The sequence below is a fragment of the Colius striatus genome, chromosome 4 (genome assembly GCF_028858725.1).
Source record: "Colius striatus isolate bColStr4 chromosome 4, bColStr4.1.hap1, whole genome shotgun sequence".
NCBI lineage: Eukaryota > Metazoa > Chordata > Aves > Coliiformes > Coliidae > Colius > Colius striatus.
In genome coordinates, this window is record NC_084762.1 from 26,148,543 (window position 1) to 26,173,709 (window position 25,167).

Consider the following 25,167-nt stretch of genomic DNA (forward strand, 5'->3'; position numbering starts at 1 on the left):
ACTGTTTTTCCTGTAGGAATAAAAAAAAAAATTATAATGTAAATTGATTTTTTTGTAGTGAATTCTTAGATTAAGTATTTGATATAAACAATGGGGACAAGTAACTACACAGATTTTTTAATTAAATTTATAAATTATAAAAAAGAACTAAGAGTTGTTTGCATGCAGTAAAAAGAAATGTTAATCTATGGCCTAAATGGTTCTTTCTAGCCCTATCTTTCTCTATTTCTGACAGTTTTTTCCTCTTTCCTGGTACCATCTTCTTACATTGTTCACTTGTACCCTGAGCCCAGCTTCAAATGTTATTCTCTGAGATGAGTGAAACTAAAAGTTTGAATGGCATTTCAAAGGGATTCAGAGCAGTTGCTCTTGAATGGCTCCAGGTGAAGTTTCACCTGGTGAATTGTTTCAACAATAGTTTGTTTCTTTTCTCTAATATTTTTATTTCTTTTCTCTAACCTTTTTATTTCTTTTCTATAACCTTTTTACTTCTTTTTTCTCTCTGACTGATTTTCATTCACTGCAGAAGTTTAAAGAGAGGACCAGGCTGAAATGAGCACAGGAGGAAAAAGTCAAGTGTGAGGATACAAGTGGAAAAGCGAGCATTGTTAAGAACTGGAAAAGCAGCAATTACAATAAAATGTGGCAACAAGGTCCTTATAGATATCTATAACCAGAAACCATACAGTTTTAATAAACGCTAACTTTTATGTTGCTTTAAATACATTTTTTAACCTTGGAGTAAAAAAAAATAAATAAATTCACGTGGTTATAATTTATTTTGAAAAGTTCCACTCTGCTTTTTTTGATTTCTAACCAAATCTAATGGAGCATTAGGTCACACTAAGCAACCAAAAATAGCCAGAGTAATTTTGTTGTTTAAATCAACATCAGATCTACGATGATGACCATGATATGTGCCTGAACTTTCACTGGCATTTAAAGCTTTGAGTGTACTGACTTATAGTTACTTGCACACGTGATTAACAAACATAAATAGGGACAATAGCTTTCTCACATCTGTTGTTATGCATCATTGAATGTTTATGATTAACATTTCTATTTGGGATCTAGCTGACACAATAAGACATGTCAATATCCTTAATAGGTTACTCAAAGTAGTTTGAAATAATATCATCCATTTGCTTTTGAAAGTATGTCTTGATCCCCCTGTTGCAATTACTAATTCAGAGTTAACTACTCTTACAAAAGACCTGTCAGAGTTACAAGTTTCTTACCTATTATTTCACAAAACATTCAGCACATTCAGGCTATTGGTTTTAAGTCTGTGTATCTCCTGACAACAGGAGATACAGTGATATAGAGACATGAGATACTAAAACATTAGACAAGAGAAACAGGAAATTTTTAAGAGATCCAGAAAATTCATGGAGAATGCCTATGATTATAAAAATGTGGGGTTTTTTTTTCACTAATCATAAAGCTGAAAAACACTGTGACAGCTGTACTACATAAATATGTTGCTATTGTGTTGCCCTTTAGTCATGAAGAATAGCAAAGGCATAATATTACTGCTTCTCAATAGTTAATAATTTGTATTTGAAAAGCAATAATCACTGTTCCTCCCAAGATGTTGTAATACCTCAATATATTCATAGTGTAGACTATAGACAGACAATCCCTTTCTGGGATATCTTGTCTGTGGATGATGAAGAAGAAAACCTTAAGCTTTTCACAAAACCAGCTACTGAATCTGTCAGTCTAAAGCATTTAAAATTTTTATCCTTCACTTATAGTACTTTTGAAAAAGCCAAGCAATGAAAAATATAAGTTGCAACATCATAACATGGAAGGAGAATAACAACATCACCGGCATATGTCGTGTGGTACACCAACTACTGCTACAGTTCAAAGGAGTCTTTATTTTTACTTTAAAAGCAGAACCCTGGCCTGTGACACATTATACTTGCCATTATGTTCTTCTCCAGAACTCCTAATAAATTTCACCAATAAAGAATCCTGCATAAAAAAATACTGTCTTCACTGCAGTATCTGAAGCTGTCTGTTTCCACCACCTTGTATTCAAATGCCTGGATTAGCAGAGGATAGCTCAGTAAGAAAATGTGGCTTTTAACTGGAATTACCTAAGTTCAATGAAAAAATAGAATATATTTTTAATCATGGCAAAAAAAGTAATTTGTTAAGTGAGACTTGCACACCAGACATTTCTAAAAATGCAGTACTTAATGTAATGCAGTGTTATTTAAGGAAATTCACTGTCCCTTTACTTCTTGAGAAGGATACAGTGATAATTAAAAATGTTTTGTTAAACAGATTTCTAAAGATTTGACTTTCTGATTAATTGCTACCTTATTCCACATATTCTATACATTTATTCTTTTCTCACTGTTTTTCACAACAGCTTTTGGACATTGTTTCAAGGCTGTCTTTTTACTGACACAAATTCTTGAAAAATAATTGCTTTTCAATGCACTGCTAAAAGATGTTCATTTTATGTGAATAATGTCTTGAATAGCTTCCTCTGTTGACTGATTGACAATAATGATGAAGAAAGGATTTGCTTTTGAGCTTACTGCTTCAAGCTTGTCAGAACCAATACATCTGCATTTACAATTAACTGTTCCTTAAATCTTTGCTTTCTTGGCTGCAGAATACATTTAGGAAAGCAAACTTGAGCTAATAGATCCATCAAACTAGTACATCATTATTTCTAAAGTTTCTTTCTCAGATTTTAGATTTAAAGTAATTTGTACATCATCATTAATGATGCTTTGTTCTGCTTTCTAAGGCTGCCTCTCTTTACTCCATGTGACCTACATGTTTATGAACAAATGGAGTGAAACACAAATGTCACAGGAGTGAAACACAAATGTCACACTGCTGAGGGAGAGAGGTAGACAATGTCACTTAAACTTTTCTCAGAGTAACACTCTTTTTGTATAGTTGTACTGGTGAGATAAAACCCCGGTCCTTCCTTTCCATTGAGCTGTCAAAGTGAGGGGAAGACAGTGGATATTTTCTACCTGGACCTTAGTAAAGCCTTTTCCCACAACACCCTCGTGGAGAAATTGACCGCCCATGGCTTGGATGTGTATAATCTTTGCTGGGTAAAATACTGCCTGGATGACTGGACCTAAAGAGTCATAGTAAATGGAGTTAAACCTGCTTGATGGCATCCATTCACAAGTGGTGTTTACAGGACTCAATATTGGTGCCAGTTCTGTTTAATATCTTTACCAATGATCTGAACAAGAGGATCGAGCTCACCCTCAGTAAGACTGCAGACAACATGAATTTGGGTGGGAGTGATTTGCTTGAGGATAGGAAGACTCTACAGAGGGATCTGGACTGGCTGGATTGGTGAGCTTGAGGCCAGTTGTATGAGGTTCAACAAAGCCAAGTGCCAGGTCCCACACTTGGGTCATAACAACCCAATGCTACAGGCTTGGGAAAGAGTAGCTGGAAAGCTGCCCAGAGGTGAAAAAACCTGGGGCATTCATCAGTAACAACTGAATATGTGCCAGCAGTGTGGCCAGGTGGCCAAGAAGGCCAATAGCACACTGTCTTGTATCAGAAATAGTGTGGCCAGCAGGATCAGGGGAGTGATTGTCTCCCTGTACTCAGTATTAATTAGGCCACGCCACAAATAATGTGTTCAGTTTCAGATCTTTTACTACAAGAAGGACACTGACACATGATTTCTATGATACTATGATTCTATGATCAAGCATGTTCAGAGGCAATGAAGGTAGTGAAAAATCTAGACAAAAATCTCATGAGGAAAAATTGTGCAAACTGGGGTTCCAGTCTGTCATGGTTTAGGCCCATCAGGGAACAAAGATCACGATTAGCCTGGAGTACCGAAGAGGCTGAGAATTGCCAAAGGGCAGGGAGAGCTTAATTGCCGCTTAAGGTTCAGGACAAAACAGACCAGGCTACTCGGTTTGGGGAAGAAAACAGAAAATAATTTAATGCAACATCAACTAAAACATACCCCCAAAACATAACCAAGATGAAACAACACAGAGTAATACAACAATGAAGAGTCCGATCAGCCTTTTTAAGAACACCTTCTTGCCACACCTCCCCTCTTCCTGGGCTCAGAGCCCTGATCCCGGGGTTTTTACCCTGTCCCCCCACCCCGAACGGTTCAGGGGGGGCAGGCAGTGGGGGTTTCAGTTAGTCTGTTCCCCATAGCTTCTGCCGTTTGTCCCTCCTCAGGACGGGTGAACTCCACACCAGTCCTCCCTGAGAGTCCATGGGGTAACTCACACGCATGACAGCCCTGCATGGGCTGCTCCGAAGCGCACTTATTCCAAAGGCTCCAGCTCCTCTCTGCCTCTCGTGTGGGGCTGCTCTGCCGCGTGCAGGCTCTCCAGTACGGCCTGGGCCATGGCCGTCTCCCCACACAGTCCCTCGCCCGTCCAGGCTCACTCGCACGGAGCTGCTGGTAACTCTCAGTCCTGCCATGGATCTCCAAAGATTGCAGGGGCACAGCTTGCATTCCCGCCACGGCTTGCAGAGGGTTCTCTGGTCTATTGCTTCTCCTTCCTTCCTTCCTCCTTCTCTAGCTGAAGGGTCCGCATGGTGGCCTCCACCTCGTATCACTCATACACCTCCTGCCAGCACTTCAAATTCCCGTCCCCTAAATAGTGATGGCAGAGGCGCCAGATTGGCCCAGCCGGGCCGGAGGTGGGTGTGAACTCAGGAGCCGGGGGAGAGTCCGCAAACTCTTTACCGGGTCTTCACTGCAACCCGCTCCCCTGTTACTAAGCCAAAAGCTGCTCCTTGCTAAACCAGAATACAGTCTAGAAAAAAAGTCTAGAGAAAAAGAGGCTGAGAGGAGATTCAAAGAATTGTCAAGCATCAGAATAAACTGCCCAGGGAAGTAGTAACACCATCCCTGGAGATATTTAAAAGACATGTGGATGTAGGAGCAATGTTTAGTGCTGGGATTAGCAGTGTTAGGTTTACAGTTGGACTCAATGATCTCAAAGTTTTTTTCCAACCTATATGATTCTATGAGTATGTGACTATATAAGATGTTTCCTTAACCAGGCTGCTGAGGCTGGAATAAGCTATCACTTAATTTTCCCTATCATACTGTGCTCTCACACCATACTTGTTGAAGTCAGAACTACTTCCTATTTGAAAGAACTTTGAAGCCTCTCACATCCTTTATATGTAATACTTGGTAAAAGAGAAAAAATCAAGACAAGAAGGAAAGCAGAGAGAGTAAATAAAGGGAATGAGTTTTGGATTGAGGGTTATCTCATGTTTGCAAGTTTTCCAGAGAATTAAAAAAAAACAGAATAAAATTGGAAGCTCATTTTGCCAGAAGAAAATTTGATAAGTAAATATTTTCCTGCTTTTTTCTTTCTTTTTTTTTAAATGTAAAATTTCCATTCATTTTGCTTCCATAACAAGCTATTCTTCCAGTTCAAGTAGGGATTCAGAACATATAGTTTTAATAGAGAGCCAGAGGCTCTTAATGTAGTAAAGATTTATGTAAGATTGATTTGTCTTCCTCTCCCACTGGACTACAGAGGGGAATATTATCACCTTTAAGTTATAATACTAGAAAGAAAGAGAAAAGAAAATAATCTTTAAAATGGAGACACTTTATGTTATGTATATATTAATTACAATGGAAAAAATGAAATTATATTGTGTTTTCTTGAGACATATATTTAATATCCTACTCTAAGACACTCACTGTTGTAGCCTTTCTCTCTCATGGCTGATTATGCAGGTACCCATAGAGATGAGTGTCTTGACTTGGGCATCTTCAGTTATAAGTTTACCCTTCTCTTCCTAAAGTTTTCACATATTATATATTTATTTCTCTTTTTTTTCAGATATTGTCATGGTTTTACTCCAGATAACATCTAAGCACCACACAGTTGCTCTCTCACCTTTACCCAGTGGGATAGGGGAGAGAATCAGAAGAGTTGTGAGTAGACTCATTGGTTGAGATAAAGACAGTTTAATAGGTAAAACAAAAGTTATGTACACAAGCAAACCAAAACAAGGAATTAATTAATTTTGCATTGCCACGCAGGTGTTCTGACACCAAGACTCACAACAATGTAACTGCCATATAAAAGAATGATTGGTTACTATACTTGCTTGCTTGCTTTAGTAACATGCTGAATATTTACTTTTAATGACTCCTTGATCTGTGTCAATTATGTTGGTTACTGATACTTTGCAAATGTCACTGTAACATCAAAATATGTGTTCCAGTAAGAATCTGATATTTCACATAGTGTCCAGCGTAAAACTCCATGTGAATGGTATTAGTCTCTCGTGGAAACACAGCAACAAGAAAAATAAATTGTGTGTAAAGCAGAAGACATTGTCTATTTTAATAGTTTAACTGATTCTTTCATTTGCATCTTTATCTGAAATGCAGAATTATGAAGATATTTCTCAGTTCTGAATGAATTATCAACATTTGAATGAAATATCAATAGTTCTTATCTCATATAGAGTAACAAAGGGGAAAAGAACATAAAATAGAGAATCTAGCAATTAAAGTAAACTAGGGTCTAGATGACTCTTTAGCAATTACATAAAATCAAAAGTCCTGTATAAATAAATAGCCCATGAAGTCAGGACAGAAGTAAGGCTAGCAAGAGAAAAATAAAAAACACACAAAATGATACAATGAAAAATTTGTCAAAACATGATAATTTTTTTTCCCCAAGAAAGTTCATACAGACTCCATTGTATTTCATACTACACTAGATACTTCAAGAGAAAGTAGGATAATTGTTGGGAGAGATTAATGCTAAACATCCTAGAAATCACAGCATAAGCACATCAAGCATAATTTTTTGTCCATATTTTTTATCCATATGTTCTTGGACAGATTAGGAACATTCAGAAATGTGGTTTTCAAAGCCAATATGCTCAGAATGCTCAGAATGGATCTATTCCCTTTCCTAGAAGGGAAAGAAGCTAACCGTGCTTTTCTAACACATTAATAATTCCTATTTTATTTGTTGAATTTACCCTTATTTTAAAATGTGATAATTCTAGTACTTAACTGGACTGCAATTTTGTCTGGCCTGGTTTTGGTAGTCACTTCATCCATTTCCTCTTCTCCACATTTCCACTGTGTTTTACAACAGAGATAACCTCTGCCTTTTAGACCAATGACATATTCACTATACCAGCACAAACTACCTTTGGCATAACTGATTTCTCTCCACACTTGTAGGCGTGTATTATTTTGTCTTTCTGATTGTCTACTATGTTTTTGTTGTTTAATCTGTTGATGTGCAAGCTTTTGGACTCTGAGACTATCCTTGTTTCATTTATTTGCAGTTCTTAGTACAATGAAAATCTAAACATGGAATATAATAGCCTGGCCATAGCATACAGACAATATGAAATTAACAGGAAATAATTCTGCAGAAGTGTATAATAAGTGTACAGTTGATGGTAAGATATTTCTTATTCTGTAAATCTGATTAATGAATGAATTGTTGGTCCAGCTGTATTTTATTTTAGTGGGATAAGTCATTAAGTCTTTCTAGCTGAATATGAGAAGAAGAGGCATTTGTGATATGAATTAAAAAGTCACATTAAAGATAAGATTAAAAAGAAATAAAAATTGAAAGTGAAATATTTATATACAGTATGCTTCAGCACATAATACTTTCATACCAAAGTGCTTGACAAACAATACAGTTTAATATTTAATTGTCATCAAGACACATTTGGTTATCCTTTTTGAGCTGTCTTATTTAAAAGGAAGGTCATGTAGTTTACAAAATAATGCACTTAAAACCTATGTTCAGGGCATCCTTTCCTTACCTACTTAAAATTGTTTGCATCAGGTAATACCTAGTCAGTGAGAAAAAATTGTGTTGCATTAAATGAGGGTCACAGCTTTCACTATTTGGCAAATGCAGTAATTTGAGAAGGTAGATGACTGAAGTCTCCTTTTACTCTTTAAATGTTTTGTTCCATCTTTTAAGGAAAAAGGAGAAGTAATTTTCTATTGTACATCACTTACCTCAATGACCACTTAAGTATTAAATTAGAGAAAAGGGAAGAAAATCAAGAATGCTGTCAATTCCTAAGCACTATGCTAATAAAATTACTACCTTCTGCATATGCTTTTTGCATAAAACTGTCTCTGTGTCTTAAAATAGCTCTTTCAACACAATTCTTCTGACATTATTCTTTCATTAAATTATTGCCTGGTTAATTGTATCTTATTGATGGTAGCAATCATTGATGTTCTATTTTCTTTTATCAAGTAAAAGGTTGCATCAACTGAAACCTGCTATTAAGCAAATAACAAAGAAATTGAAAGCAGTAATAAAAGCGTCTGCCTTCATACACAAGGTTGATGAAGTTGGAAATATACATTTAAAACTAACCCATGTAAAAATATTGCAATATCTGAAGAAAATATTATATGATAAAATGGTCTATTTTTACGTAAAAGGAATCAGAACTGAATTTATAACAATATATTATATAATTGGAGAAAAAATTTTGTTATTAGTACTGATCCTATTTGTATCTTTATAACTGTTGATAAACGACCTTAGGAACTCAGTTCTGCTTATAAACAATTCTATTTACAACTGTTTTAAATTAAGTGGTCGTTAGGGAATTTGTTTTGGAGAAGGAATGATATTACTAACTTTCATGAGAAAGTGGGACATTTTACTCCTTGCTTCTTAGTTGGATATCCTTAGCAATTATCTGCCATTGCCATAAATACATATGCTTGAAAACAGAGAAGGCAATAGACCTAACAAACAGCAAGTTACACAACACAATTGTCAGGTGGTGTCAGTCACAGAGTGAGATTCTCTACACATTGTGTATTTTGGTTTTGTAGCTGTTCCCAAAAAAACCCTCAAAAAAATTTTGCAAAAAACATGAAACGATTATCTTTCTTGAAAAGTGTAGAAAATCAAGAAGCTGGAGCGAAAAAAAAAAAAAATCAAACATTTCAGATGAAGAAGATTGTTTGTTTGTTACCCTTTGTTTTGGCTCAAATAACACTGAAGTTTTTGGAAGATAAAAGACTACTTCTCAATTTGAAAGTAAATTAAACGTTCCAGTTGAAAGTGTCAAAGTGAAAAGTTTGGCTTTCCTTACTTTGGACTTTTCCATAACACAAGCACTTCGAGGACTTGAAATTAATTCAGAAAATATTTCAGTGCCTCCAAAGATGTGTTCATGTATTTCTTCTACATGAAAAAATGACAGCCAAATTATTTCATCAATTTCTCTTCTAGATAGCCATTCTATTGTGCAGCTTCTATTATTTTCTGGGGAATTCACAATCTTGAATGTATTCATAGTCATAATAACTATTCAAGGTAGGAAAATAATACTGATATATACAGAGGAACTGTTCTAAAAAGGGATCATATCTCAGTGCCATGCGTTATTGAAGAATTCACATCAGAGTCAAGCATGTAACACCTCTGTACATAAAAAAGCAAGAATTACGTGTCAATAAAGGACATCCAGCATGCTGAATAGAAAACGACAAAGGCAACCAACAATTAACGTTGAAAATCTGAACAAAATTATCTCCAATACTATCAAATATCTATCTATAATTCTGTTTTCAATCTATTTATGCTTACAAAACAAAAACCCAAAACCCAACAAATGAACCAAAGGCACTTTCTTAACTCAAGGGATGAAACTCCTATATACTCAGAAACTACCCCACCAGTGATCTTGATGAAAATATGATCCCTCCAGCCAGCAGAAGTTCTAAGGTAAAAAGTCATTCAAGTTTCAAAGTGAAAAGGGATGATTAGAGATAGAAAACCTAGTTTCCTATATTTGTCCCTAAATCTGTCTCTGCACTTTCTTATAGCCCGTGTAAAATGGCTAAATCGTTCTGGGAGCTGAGACTGATACTAGAAATTTCCTTCTTCCCCTGTGTATTCTTATACAGGTTTACCTACCAAAGTACAATTATGGAGCTTCCAAATTTGAGTTGGTCAATTCATTTTGTGAGGAAAGGCACCCATGCAGAATTGCAGTCCCAGTCTGCCAGCTCATGTTTCTCTGCTCTATCACCACTTAAAAAAAATTGAAAGAATTATGTTCAATAATTGTTATACTAGATGATTCTTTTATTTGGCATCATATGCTGAGATCCAGATATTGAACTGATAGGTCACTAGATGCAAGCTTATACTATAATATATATTGAGCAGGAAGAATGTTCTTTCCCCTGAAATCTTCTAAGGAATTGTCATTCTTCAGTAAGTCAAATAATTTGTGATATCAGTATCTTGAAATAAATTGTTAAGAAACTAAAGGGCTAACTTCAATACCAAACATTAAATGTATGGGAAACTGTGCTCTTGAAGATCAGGGTGAATTGTAAGAACAGTCACCCTGAGTCAGTTCAATCTAGATGATCTCTAAAGGTCCCTTCCAACCCCTACCGTTCTATGATTCTATATTCTTTATCTCCAGAAGAATAGCAGCTACTTCTTAGGAATATGTTTCAATCTCATTTTGTTCTTCCTGAAAGGAAATATTTTCCTGTCTTGGATCCTAGGAAAACATTTTACCATGCAATCTACAGAACTAGAATTTTCTTCTCTAGATTCTCATGATAGTTTCAATCTCTTCCTCCACTCTTCTGCTAGCTCCAGTACAGCAACTGAAATGTTTCTTTCCTGATACTGGCACTGACTGCCACTGCTCACTGAGTGTAGTATCTGGGCAGCAATTTAATGACTGGTAATGCTATAATCCAACCACTCTTGACTCTGCTGGTTTTTAATTCTTAGAATGCTGCTTTTCTTTCAAAATGCATTTTGGTGGATCTTTAAGGAACAGAGGCAACCGAGCAGCTAGGAAAGGAGTTATAAGCTGGTTTTACCTTTTTAATTCACAGATTCATTTCTCTGACTTTAAAATCTGACAGGGAAATATGTACTGTTTCAAGTACATGTGGCAGAGGGCATTGCTTACATCAACAATAATGCTTAACTAGTACATGAAACTCATTACACAGAATCATTTTACAGCCTATTTATCACAAGAACAAGACTGATGGAATAGATGTAATTATAAAAGGTGAGTTAATATTTTCAATAGGTCCCAATTATTCATTTATGAGTGGATCTACTTGTATCGCTTTTAGACATGTTAACAAATCACTGAAATTAGAGAATCAAATGAGCTAAGGCATGATCAGAGTGAATGGGTCACAGAGAGTGCGAAGGTGAAATATGATGGTAGTGAAAAAACCCACCTCATGACACATTCATGATAGAACTTGAAAATTAGTGGACATGAGCCTCCTAAGCTGAGTGGAATATAAACACAAAATCAGATTGTGTTTCATCATAAGGTTGTTGAAAACCATATTTTTAAGCAAGAAAAGTTATATATAGCTGCCTCATTCCAGCCTTTTGGATCTGTAAAAAAAACAAACACAAGATATTTCATTTTGAAAAGAGTGATGTACAATTCTATACAACTGCCAGAAAGAGCTGAGAATAGCTCTGAATATGTTAATAGCAACCATCAACAGGATTGCTATTAGTTTGGCAGTTATAACAGGTGTCTGTAGTTAGCAAGGGATATTAACACAGGGTTTTTTCTGTACTTCACCATATGGTTCCCATTAATTTAATACACACACAAAAAGGAAGAAGATTTGTCAGCAAGCAAATCTTTCTCTTTAAGCACCTTGTCCAAACCCCAAATACCTGTGAGATAATTTTGCTGAATAAAAAATGATGACCCACATGCTTTCGCATGTAAGGAGCTGTAATGGATATTTTAACAAATCTATGGCAGCCTCCTAAAATTGATACAGTGATGCATGCCCTTAACAAGAGCTTCACAGTGCAGTAGATGGCAGTAACAGTTATACAATGTCAAGTCCAATAGTATATTATGGAGCCACAGTTTATCTTTAATGGCTTATAGGGTCAAAAAAATAGGGTCCAGCACTAAGAAATTCTCCCCTATACTGTTAACCTGCACATAGTGATGTTTCCACACTGTTCTGCCTCATACAAATAAAACCATTTGAGCCAAGAGAAATGCTCCTTGACTTTGCAATAGCAAATATACCTGTAAAGGTCTATCTGGAAAAAGAAGAACTATAAAATGGCATATAACATAAATAAGTCGAAGAGAAGTTAAGCATTAATCACTGTCCACACAATGCAGGAGGAAGGGAACATCACGTGGAGTGATAAGGCAGCAGGTTGCAAATGTAGAAGAGGAGGATATATTTCTACCATGTTTAATTGTTTCATGGAAACTCATTGCCAAAAGATATTGTGAATTCCGGACATTAAGATGAATTTAAATGGCAGTTAGACAAATTCATGAAAGAAGAAACCATTGAGATCTCATATAAATAAAAACATTTTTAAAGTGCGTGTTACTATTACTTGGGGATCAGAAGAATTATTACTGTTTTCCCTCTCTTCTGTTGGCCACTCATGCTTTTTTGTCTAAATTGTCTCATTTTGAATGGTATTCTCTATGCTCTTTGGAACTGTTCACATAACTGTACATATAAGTCGGTTCTTTGTGATCTACATTATTCTGCTCTCTTGCAGATTTTAAGGTTTTGTAAAGACTTACCAGTAGGAAGGCTGTGGTTTTGCTGGCAATACTATTAAGGAAATATATACATTACATTCCTTTTGGATTAGCTCCATTGAGATGAATGAGCTTCAGATATTGTATTAGAAAAAGGCTTTTTTGGGATTTGAAGGCAGTATGCATATCACGAATGCACTCAAATTTGGATAGAACTTAGGTTGTTCATAACTCTGAATAGTGCTATAGAAATCACTGACATCATCAATTTTCAAGTTTAAGAGTCTTATGGCAGTAGTATAAAATTAACTGCACTTTGGCTCACTTAGGTTTTTCCAGTAGCGATATAAACTCTAAACTTATTAATTAAGAATTTTTATGATATATACACACAACATGAATAAAAATCATTACCATGTCAAGAGCTTGCATAAGAACCTCTGAACCACTGTTTCTGTACTGAGGCATCTGTCTAGACTTAATCTAGTATTTAGGCTACAGACCTATGCCTGCATGAAAACAAATGAGAACTGGCTGAATGACAGAGCCCAGAAGGTGTGGATCAATGGCACTGAGTTCCGTGGCATTCCAACAGGAGTTGGTTCTGGGGTCAGTCTTATTCAACATCTTCATCAATGGCCTGGATGAGTGTACCCTCAGCAAGTTGGCTGATGACAGCAAATTGGGAGGACTGGTTGATTCACTAGAAGGCTGTGCTGCCATTCAGCAAGATCTCAACTGGCTTGAGAGTTGGGCAGAGAGGAATCTCACGAATTTCAAAAAGAGGAAGTATAGAGTTCTGCACCTGGAGAGGGAAAGCATCATGCACCAGTACAGGCTGGGAATTGACCTGATGGAGAGCAGCTCTGCAGAGAGGGATCTGAGGGTCCTAGTTGATAACAAACAAAACAACAGCCAGCAATGTGCCCTTGAGGCCAAGAAGAGTGTGGCCAGCACGTTGAGGGAGATTCTCCTCCCCCTCTACTCTGCCCTGATGAGGCCTCATGTGGAGTCCTGTGTCCAGTTCTGGGCTCCCCAGCTCAAGACAGACAGAGAGCTTCTAGAAAGAGTTCAGTGGAGGGCTAGTAAGGTGATCAGGGGAATGGAGCATCATTCTTATGAGGAAATGCTGAGGGACCTGGGATTGTTTAGCCTAGAAAAGAGGAAATTAAGGGGAAACTCATTAATGTTTACAAGCACTTAAAGGGTGGATGTCAGGAGGATGGGATGACACTTTTTTTCTGTTATCTTCAGTGACAGGACCAAGGGGAAAGGACATAAGATGGAACACAAAAAGTTCCACTTAAACAGAAGGAAGAACTTTACTGGAAGGGTGACAGAGCACTGGCACAAGCTGCTCAGGGAGATTCTTCTGGAGGTTTTCAAAACTCACCTAAATGCATTCCTGTGTGAGTAAGTGGTGAAGAAGAGGGAACCTGTTCTGTGAAGGAGAGTGAACATGCTTTAACAGGGCATTAGACTAGATTATAACTAGAGGTTCTTTCTAAACCCTACCATTCTGTGATTCTATGAAGTGCTTAACTGGCCTACAGGTATTTGTTCTGCGTCAAGCTTCCTGCACTTGAGTGTTTGAAGAGTTCTGCAAATAGGTGAACCACTGTTTTTAAAACCCTAACTACTTGAAGGAGAGCAATAGACCACAGAATGTTCTTAAGTCATGAAACAAACCACACTAAGGTTGTAAATCAAACATCAAAATGCAACACATCACATCCATTAAAATACTATTTTATTTTGAAGTATAGGTAGGACAGAATATTGGATGAATGATCAGAAGTTGTGTTTTCTGGTGATACCTCAGAGATACACCTCACCACAGTGAGTAAAATGTTTAAAAAGGAAAAAAAAAAGAAAGAGGATGATCCTACCCTTCAGCAGGATGAGTTGGGACCATCCATAAAATTTTCCTGACAGCCATGTCTTCATACTACATGGAAAGATCTCTCTTGCTTTTCAGCAGGTGTGAAATAAGATTACTCTACTCCCTGTGCATCTGGGATGACAAACCCTTGTGTTGAGCAGCTGCCCAGAGGTGAGGTGTGTCCGAACCTACAAACAAAAGAGGGTTTTAGCTGGCAACGATTCTGATCTCTCTTGGATTTCTCTGCTACAACGCCCTCCCACAATTTTAACAGGAAGGCTCTTTCATCTGCTGTCACTTGCCCTTGTTATAGCCCAAGGACTCCTACTCAGACACTAACTTAGGCTGAGGTTTCCTCTCTGGAATGAAAGTGATCTCTCCAAGGGTCATCACTCCTTTCTTCCCATACTTATGTGTCTCACTGCTCCTGTCCCTTCCAAATTAGGAGCCACCCTGTCCACAGTTACATATCAGAGACTTCTCTACTGTTCACATTTGTAAAGGAGCAGAAAAATGGTTTAATATCTGCTATTGAATTTGGTGCTTCTAGACATTTCATTGCTTAACTGTGAAAATTTAATCCTCTCAATTTTGTTCCCAAGAAGAGGCACATTTTTTTTATTACAGAGGGCAGTCACTGGAGGCAAAATCCTGTCCTTGTTGCAACAAGTGGCAAACTTCCATCAACTGATTTGTTCATCCTTTTAATCCTCCTTTAATCCTGTGTAGGACTAGATCAAATGCAATACTTCAAATTGTACCTAGAAAAGAGGAAGTCAGTGTAAATGTTGGAGTGTTGTGAAATGCATGTACTCTCACTCAGTCCACCTGGAAGATGAACAATCATAGTCTGAATGTTTGGTAGATGCAGATTCTTACTTCTTTTTAAGTGTCACTCTCTTCAAAGTGCACCGCAGTATTCTAAATCTCAATTCACAAAGACCTCTTTTCATTGTCAGACTATGCTGAGAAGAGAAAAACATGCATTTTTATTGGACATTTTGTGACAAAAATAAATTTAAGTCAAGTAAAGAACAACTTATTTCATCACTTTAAGCTCCAGCTCTATATGAGGCACATTGAAGATGATATTCTCTGGCTTTGAGGACAAAGGAAAAGTTAAAAAAAACCCTTTTCTTTATAACCTTACCAGATTTACTTCTGTCTTTTTTGTGATTAATCACCCTCTAGTTAATCACAGTCTGAATCTCTTTTGTATTTTTTTATGTTTTGAAATAGTTGATATGTTATATTGCCTAGATATTGAAGCTTTTCTGAAAGTAAAGGAGTACAGTTAGCATGGGTGGTGTTTTCAATAGCTTTTTTTCCCCCAGAGCAAAAAGTCATTAAAAGAAAGTACTTGTTCTTCTACTTCATACTTATTCTGACTGTATTATAAATATTTAAGAAGTTTGTTACTGTTATCTTGTGCCAAAGTTTGGGGTTGGATCAATATTTAGAAAATCAGTTCTTATTATATCTGAAGTGTGGTTGGCTGTACAGTTTCTGACAACTGCAGATCAGAAGCAGACTTCACCACGATGTAAGATGAACAGTAAGGTAGCATCCTCCTGAACCTCACTATTAGAACTTTAATCAACTCTCAGAGAAATAAATAACAAAGCAAGAGTTGGTTCAGTATCAGGGAGATTTGAATGACAAGATGCTGCAACTTGAATGCCACAGGTCTGGGAAAATGTCAGATTCTACCCTGCTATCACCCTGTCAAAGAGCCATCTGTCCTTTCCAGTTAAAGCCTTCCAAGTTAAAGTAGACCTGAACTGAAATCTCACAAAGGTTAAGGCTAGACAAAGCAGAGTGCCTTTATTCCAGAGAGAATAGAAGGCTTAGTTTCCTATAGTATGGTTACATTGACTCTGTCAATAAAGACAAGTTCATTGCTTTCAGAAGAGATTGATCCACCTGATGTTCATTAACACTTCTGAACCACATTGGTAGACTTTACTTCCCATTTTCATTTTTAGCTTTTTAAAAACTTTTAAATGACTCCTTTAGACACTTCATAACAACCAGAAATCTATGTAAATTTTTTGGGGGTTATTTTTGTAGAAGGATTAGTATCTGGATATACAACGTTACCAGTTATTCACGAGCAAGAGAACAAAGAATAAATTTGTAAAGTAGAAGTCATAGGTTGTTTCTCCTTCTTAAAATTCTTCAAAGGAGCCTTTTGCATTAAAACAAAACAAAACAACAAAAAAATCAAACAAAGGGAAATTTTATCCTTTTAAAGGTGTGGCTTCCAGAGAAACACCTCTGACTTTCACCTCAGCTCATTATGATTAGCTCTCAGACTGTATGGAAAACCAAATGTTTTGCTCAAACTGTTTCCTGTTTGAGCAACATGCATGCAAGGTAGAGGAGAGCCAAGATCTCGCCTTACAAAGTATTCTACAGAGCTACATCTCATTCCTTTCATGTACAAGTAACCAATAAAAAACAATAAAAAATCACTGGAGTTACATTGCTATAAAACTGGTACAAGGATGGAGAAATCAGACCTTGTGAGTTGTGATCCCAGTATAATAGGAACAGACAGTTTGATTCTTTGTTTTTTTAGCATTCTCTTCACTGAATGCTGACTGCATGGCAAGTAAACACATGCTTTACAAAACTTTTCACAGTTCTGAAATGAGAGGGCATCCTGTATGTCAACAAGTAGCAATCATACTATTTAAAATCTTTTGTGACGTTTATCAGCAAAATCCTAACACAGTCTATAAACTTACAATATGACAGATCCTACTGTTTGCAATTAACAAAGTTCAGAGATGCTGACTTAACATGGAGGTCATGATTTTTTCAGGATGCTCATATCCAGTCTCTTATCAGCAGACATCAGTGGGAGGCTAGCAACTCATTTCTGAGACCAGAGGAGTTGAGATGATAAAGAGGAGGTGAATAGGGTGTGCTTGCTTAGTTTGAAATAATATGGATTTATGATGAAAAGCACTGTCTTTGGGCTCTGGATGCAGTTAAAGGTGTTTTGGATTCAAGTGCAAAATTTCAGCTTGACTCTAAAATGTTAAAGTTCCATCCAAAAGATGATGCCTGTGAATTTTTCTCAATGACTATATTCAGACGTTCACATTGCCTACATTCTGGAGGTAGACTAAGGCATATACTGCCCCATCACCTCTATGTCCTGGTGTCTGTAGGAAGGAAGTAAGCTTGAATGCAGAAGGGGGTGGCACTATGTTCTCATATGAAACTGGATTAACAAGAAGGGTGTCTAGGGTCATAATGGTGCCTCTCCTGTGCTGGACTAAATGTTATTGGACAGAGCTACTGATTCCCTTTCTAATTATAAAAAAATACTAGCCACAAGTGTATTTTAACAACACTAATCCGTGGAAAAATTTGAGAAGTTGTGGAATAAAATGTTATCCTGTGGAAGAATAGCAAAGCTTATTAGAATGCTTTCATCAGAGATATTTTTTATTTTCTCCCAAGACAAGTACATGATAAGAGAGATACTGCTAAAGATACAGTGCTCCTGGCTCATTGAGTGCCTCTCTTGATAAGCGTTCATCTTTTTTTATGGTACAAGGTAACATGAAGGAAAGTTGTAAAAGGTGACTTCAAGAACAGTTTTATAGAAGTTTTATGTTTTGTTACCATGTACCTATAATTCTGTTCAGTCTTTACATTTAGAAATGATCAGACTACAAATTTCAGTTTACATGTGTTTTTTCCATGATGTTTAACTGTATGACTAGAAAATAAGTTGAAATGCAAAAGGGCTTAGTAAAGAAAATCATTTTGTGTTTGTATTTAAGCTGAAATGATGCAATAAAATGCAATAATATTATTTAACAAGGAAATCATTATCTATTAAAATAACAATATTAAAATGAGAAACTATGCAAACACCTTACAACACTGATAACAGAATATGGACCAGCCTCCAGCTTACTAGTCTTTGTGAAGTCTTTCTCTTTCTTCCTTCCTTTCTATGGTCAAATTCCAAGGTTCACCTGAAACATGCTACGTTGAAAATTGCTGTTAAGCACAAAGATCAGTCCCTCCTCTATAGAAGGAGAGTCACCTATGGCAACTTTGACTTTTTCATAAGCATTTGGCACTATAAGGACCTCAACCTATCTCCACAGTGTCTCTTAGGAGGCCAGTGAATCATACCTTTACTTTAAACCTCTAAGAAGATAAACATGAACTGCATCTTCATTCAGAGATGCTCCTCAGGCTGAGTAATCTTCTTCAGGACCATTGGCATTTGTGATGTATACATTTTTACATGCATCCTTACTGACGTCACACAACTTGTTCAGCCCACACCAATATTGCTTCATATTTGTGTAGTCAAATGACCTCACTCTGATTTATATTTTTCCAAAGAAAACTGATCATTTCTTCAAACATGACCAGCAGTTACAAATAAACAAACAAATAAACAAATAAATAAATAAATCAAGGTTAATGCTTTTTTAATGTTAAATCACTGTAATATGAAGGTAATGATTCCAACTACATTTCAGAGAACATTACACCAGACCTTACTGGTGATATAGGAAAGGAGTGGAGTCACTAGATTTCTCACTTGTGAGTCCTCACTTGAGGGCTGCCTGGCTTGTGACAGACCCCACACTGGAGCAGGGAGGACTCGAGAGAAGTCCATCTGCCCTGAGGTGAGACAAGCAGCAGGAGCCATTGGGAAAGAACTGACCAAAACCCCCTTTCCATGCCTGTCTGCATCTTTCATGGAAGGAAGAGGTAAAGACACTGGGATCAGGTGTCTGAGCCCAGGAAGAGGGAAGGGTTGGGAAGAAGAGAATCTTAAAGGGTTGGTTGTACTATTCATCATTGTAGCGCACTCTGTTTTTTTTTTCTGTTTGTTACATTTTTAGTTGATGGCAGATGAAATTAATGTATGTTTTCTTCCCCAAGTTGAGTAGTCTTGTCTGTTTTGCTTGGGACTGTAAGTGGTGAGTGAGACTTCCATCTCCTTAGAAGATTCCAAAGGCCCTCAGTACTTATGGCTGACAGTGGTCTTTTGTTCCTACATGGGTCTAAACCAGGACAAGTAGCCACATGCAGAAGAAAAATGAGTGCTTACATTGGTTTTGATACCAATCTAAATATATGAGAACAAAGCAAAAGTTTATATATGAGAACAAAGCCACTTTACATGCTGTAGGAAATTTAAATCCTGTACATTGCTTTAGTGTTACAGAAGCCTGGTTATATGTAAATGCATAGTACCTGATCAAAGGTAACAGTAATAAACAGTAATAAACAGTAATAAACTTGAGTTCACTGTCTATCGTATCCTGTGCAGTCCTTTATTAAATCCATCTTTTATTCTTTCACTGAGATGCAGTCTCACAGAAGTCATGCAGGCAGACATTTGGCAACTTATATAAGCTACAGGTAGCAACAGTGATCAGATTAATTAAAAATATTTTAACCTCTGAGACACCAATGTATTTCTGGTAGAGTTACTCTGTGCAAACAGCAGTACAAATGAGATGAGAGGCTTTCTATAAAGCATGAAAGAATTAATTTGGCTATTGGCATGCCTGAGCCAGTTTCAAGCAGAAGAAATGTCAGCATCTAATCAGACACAGATGCAGAGGGTCTGGGATTCTGTAATTCTCAACTCAGCATTACCCTTTTCAAAGAAAGGGCACAAGAACCAAGTCTTTTAATCAGAAAATATTGTCTTATTGTCTTGCACCACCCAGAGATCCCAGGAGACAAATATCTTGGCAGATCTTTCCATTTCCTCGAGGACAGAGGGGGTAGACTTGGGAAAGACCTCCTTTTTTAGCTGTCATGGTTTGACATGACAGCCTTTTCTGGTAAGGGGGAAGGGGCTGTAAAGATGGCTCCTGTAAGAAGTTGCTCACAACTCTCCCCAGCTCTGAGCCGGATCCACTTCTGGGGCTGAGCCAATTAGACGCCTCCACAATCACTTTTTAAGAAGAAGACGGAAGACGTGGTTTCTTTCTCCTTCTTCTTCCTGTTTCTTCTTCTTCTGTCCCTTCTTTCTGGCTGATGGTGGTGCAAGGAGTAGGAACAGTGAGAGAAACAACCATGTGAACTCCAAGGTCAGTGGTGAAAGAGAGGAGGAGGTGTGCTGGAGCAGAGACTCCCCTGCATTCTACAGAGAGGGCTGGTGAAGCTGAGATTTATTTTCATTTCTTTAAAGACCCCACATCAGCAGTAGAGTCTCATTTTGATACTGACTCTGTATCGGGGTAGAGACTCATTTTGCTAAAGCTGACCCCAGACCCATTATGGCTTAAATGGATTGATTTTGAACAGTAAACTTGCTTTGTATTTCCCTGTGTCCTAAGTATCTGTTTTATATCTCAACTACAGTCCAGTTTTTAAGTTTCAGGAACCTGTAGCATTAATTTGCTTAAGTAAAATCATTTTTTCAGGGCAGGAAGTTAGCAAATAACACCTCAGTTTTTTGCATCCTTTGGAGGTCACAGTCTTTTTATGCGTTGTGTAAGATGAAAACATTTAAATGTGAAATATGATCAAATAGGTTCTGATTTATTTGGGTTAATTTCCTGTAGTGTAGTCAATGCAATTTTTCCTTAGATTACAAAGATTACTACTTCAAATACGACAGCTGAAGCAGTCCTAGTTGGCAGTGCTATTTTTTGAGGACTGTCAGTAGTTTAGTAACTCTTATTTTTCAACCATGGATATATTCAGTTTATTAGGTCTAAAAAAATTAAATCTCTAAGCTGATTTAAAATTACATATAAACTCAAAACCTTAATGTTCCTTTCACTGAATCTTGCCGTATAATACCAATTTTTCTGAAATGCTATTTCATTGATGTGTTGCCACAGATATCATTCAAGTTGGAGGATCTGTGGAACTTTAAATTCTGCTCTGTGTTCACCTACTTTGTTATGGGGTTTCTTTAATGGCTACCTCTCTATCTCAAGAAGGACTGTAATCTTCATTCCTCATATCTACATTACGCATTCATTGATCAAATGCTCAATCAAAGCTCTGTGACTTTCCCTTTTTTCATGGCTTTCCTGCTTTTTCCTTCCTAAAGATCTATCCAACACATAGTCTATAGTAAATGTTAAGCAAAGTCAACCAGCTTCATTCTGGGATAGGTTAAGGAATTACTTTCCATTTACTATTGCCATTCTTGATAATTTGTTCTTTTTTAACAAATGGTTTGATATGTCAAATATCTACATAGTACCTCACTTTATTCCCTGGAATGTGCTATCTAGCTTCTAAGTATTTGGGAAAAAAAGTGTCTGCAAAGTTACTAGAACAGCAGCCTTCCATTTGAAAGGTACTCATGGCACAATGAACAGTCTTAAGGTTAATTATTTCATTTCCAGATAAATACTTAGCCTTCTGGCTTTCTCTAATAACAATCCTAATCTTTGTCTTCCCATTCTTTTCAGCCTATGATGCTTAATCTTGTCATTGCTTTCCGGGCAAGACAACAGATACATTTTGTCTTCCTGTTTCATGTTCTTCCTCTGCTTACTCCTTTAGACATCTGGCTTTACTGTCTTTGTGTCAAAGAATATAACATTCTGTCCTCTCCCCTACCACATAAAGATGAGAGAGATGTGCCATCTCCTTAATGGAAGTAAAAACACATATACATAGGCCCTCAGCCAGTGACATCAGCCAAATCAAATATTCATATTGCTCTCTTGAAGGCTGACTGATAAGAAATCAGTGAGCTTTCAAGACCTTATTCTACAATGCTAAATACAGCCAGACAAACCAGATATATATATGTATATATATATATAGTCAGAGTGTGCAAGCCTGACACAAACACCACCAAAAAAAAAGTATTTTTTGTGCATATTACACTTGCTTTCATCACCATGGTATACAAGGTAAACCACAAGACGCCTTTTCAGGGCAACGATTTACATATTTTTGATCTACAAAATCAAAACAAGAAAAATTTGTGGTATAAAAGAGTTCTAAGGATTCAATAATTGGCTCTAACTTGTGTTTTGGTCCTTTGATTTCACTATTTAATGTTACAAAAAAATACTTCTCAGAGAATGGGAAATGCAATTAAGTCTCTGAATGCAGCAAGACAATGATGTCAAACAATGTGCAAGAGCCAGAATATCCTTTTTGTCCCAACTATAATGCAACCCCATCCTAAAAAAAACCCCAAATCAATAATTCTTCCACTCTTTCCCTCTGAAAGGAAGTAGTATTGTTATCAGTGTCTTTTCCATAAAACAATTTTCTTATATTTTCCATGAGAAGAGCTGAACAAATGATTGAAGAAAAGACTTTTCCCACAGACAATGACATGGCAAGAAAGTACATGAAGGAGACTATTCATTTTTGAGTAATCAATAACAAGTGAAATAATTCTCATAATTCCATGACAATTTGTACTACAAGATGATTCTGTAGTAGTAACATGCAACTAGGAATTAGGACATGTGGTTTCCCTCTGCAACAAAATCTCATCTTAACTCATCATAAATAACAATAATAGTTCCTCAAACAACTGAATATTTATTCTAAAAGTTGGACATCCAGATTGGGCTAGCATGACTTAGTTAAACTGATATTTTGTTTGGTTGTCATTTTTCTGTACAAATACAGTCCTCTCTCAGACCATGGGAGGAGATAGGTAGGCATCTTAAGTATACTATAGAGATCTTTAATATAATTTGCATTATCAGATTTCTATTTATTGTGGATCTTAGTTTCCTCTCATACAGGGAAGGGGAAATACTACTGCTTAAAAGTAATACTATGAGATTCTTCAGGGGATGCTCTTTGTAATTTGCAGAACATTCTATGTACTTCTCCTTGTATGAAAAGACTCTCAAAAAATAAGCCAAAGATAGTAAAAACATATTACATGGAAACAAGATTTTTTTCACTTATTTTATGGTCAATGGGAACCTAAACCTTATTTTGACCTTTCTCACAACATTATTTTTTAGTCTTAGGTATTTCTTACATACTTGCACAACACACATCCCCCCCAAAAAACCCACAAATGCAAAGAAACCACAAAGAGACATTTTCTATCATTTTGAGGTCAAGACTTGTAGTTATGATGTAACAGATGATACACACTTTTTTAACTCTGTGGTGTGTTGCTATTAGGTCACACTTTTCTGCAAAAACAAAAACCAGATTTTCACATGACCCATGTCCAGAATAAAGACCCAGTTTATTGGTCCTGTTCTCACTCCAGGTTTTATTCAATTAGTCTCAATATACTCTTCAGATTTCCTTAACTTCACTAATGCCATGTAAAATTCTTCCACACTTGCTAGCTTTCAGTATTTTGTTTTATTTTTTTCTCCAGGTTAACTTGTCTGTCATTAAAGACCAGAGTAATTTTTGCTGCTGCTAAAGAACTTGATGAACCATTTTGAGTATCGTATTTTCTAAAGAAAGACACAAGTAATCTGAGCAAAACAATTGCTACTTCTCTGAAGATCTTTGAACAACCTTACTGTAATTTCAGATGAAATTCTGCTCTTTTTTCTCACTACAAAATTCTAAGCATATGGTTAAAATCCGCAATATACAGGACACTACTCTCTATTCAGTCCTACAGGTAGGTTAGAGTAATTTCTGTAGAACATTATTGCTTTAAGTAATGTTAAATCCTTTAGGGATTTTCTCTAAGAGCTATTTGAGTTGTTTTACCAAGCAATTTGGCTTTGGAGAGGTTTTCTCTTAGTAGGCAATTACTCCTGTATTTCCCTGTTAGCCAGCTGTCCACATCTAATACTCAGCTGAATGTAAAATTTTAACAACCTGAAACACATTGATGGAGTGATTCCAAGTTCTGTACAGTTTAGTCATCAGATGGACCAGTAGACTTAGACTCCTGCTGCCTTCTATGAAGCTGAACACATTAACACATTAACACAAAATAAAGATTTTTAAAAGTCACAAACATTGTTAAAATTAAGCTTCAGGATCACAAACAAACAAATCATTCAATTTCCACCAAAAGTAACTTCTTCAGTGCTTTCAATATACTGCATTTAGTCGAAGTTCACTCTCTTCACTTCCTTGTAGCTTTGCTATAAAAAATACCCACAAGACTTAACCAGCTCCTAGGTCTTTTTATTGTAGGGCCCCATTAAACAAATTTCGGTATATCTTCTTCTTGAACAAGTCTTTCATCTTTTCAGATAACTTTGTTGGTCTTAGCACAGATCCAATGGCTAACATAAGTCAACCACTCAATAGCTACTTGCTGTTACAAGTCTGATAGCTGATCAAGGACTGCAGGGTCTGGTAACTCATACAAAAGCACTCTGGTCTACACAAAAGTATGACTTGGAAGGAGTTTAGTTAATACATTTCACCAGGTAATGTGAGAAATTCAACTGATTTTAACCTGGTTTATATTACTTCTTGATATATTCTTTAAGGAAAAGCTATAAGCTAAATGACCTTGTATTTAAGCTGTAAATCATAAGCCTTTAAAGAAATTTTATAACTAGCCTAGCTTACGATGAACAACTCTTAAAGTTTAAAACACAAAATACAAACTGTACAAAGTGAGAACACTTTAATTCCTTGAGTATTCAACATGATCTTATTTGCTTTCTTAAAAGGACATTTACTGAAGAACAGAAACTGATTACAAGGCAAGTATAAACTTGCTTGTTTTGGAGACAGAAACAAGGATAAAAATATATGTGAAGGAGCACAGTAGTAAAAATTATATATCTATAAAAAAT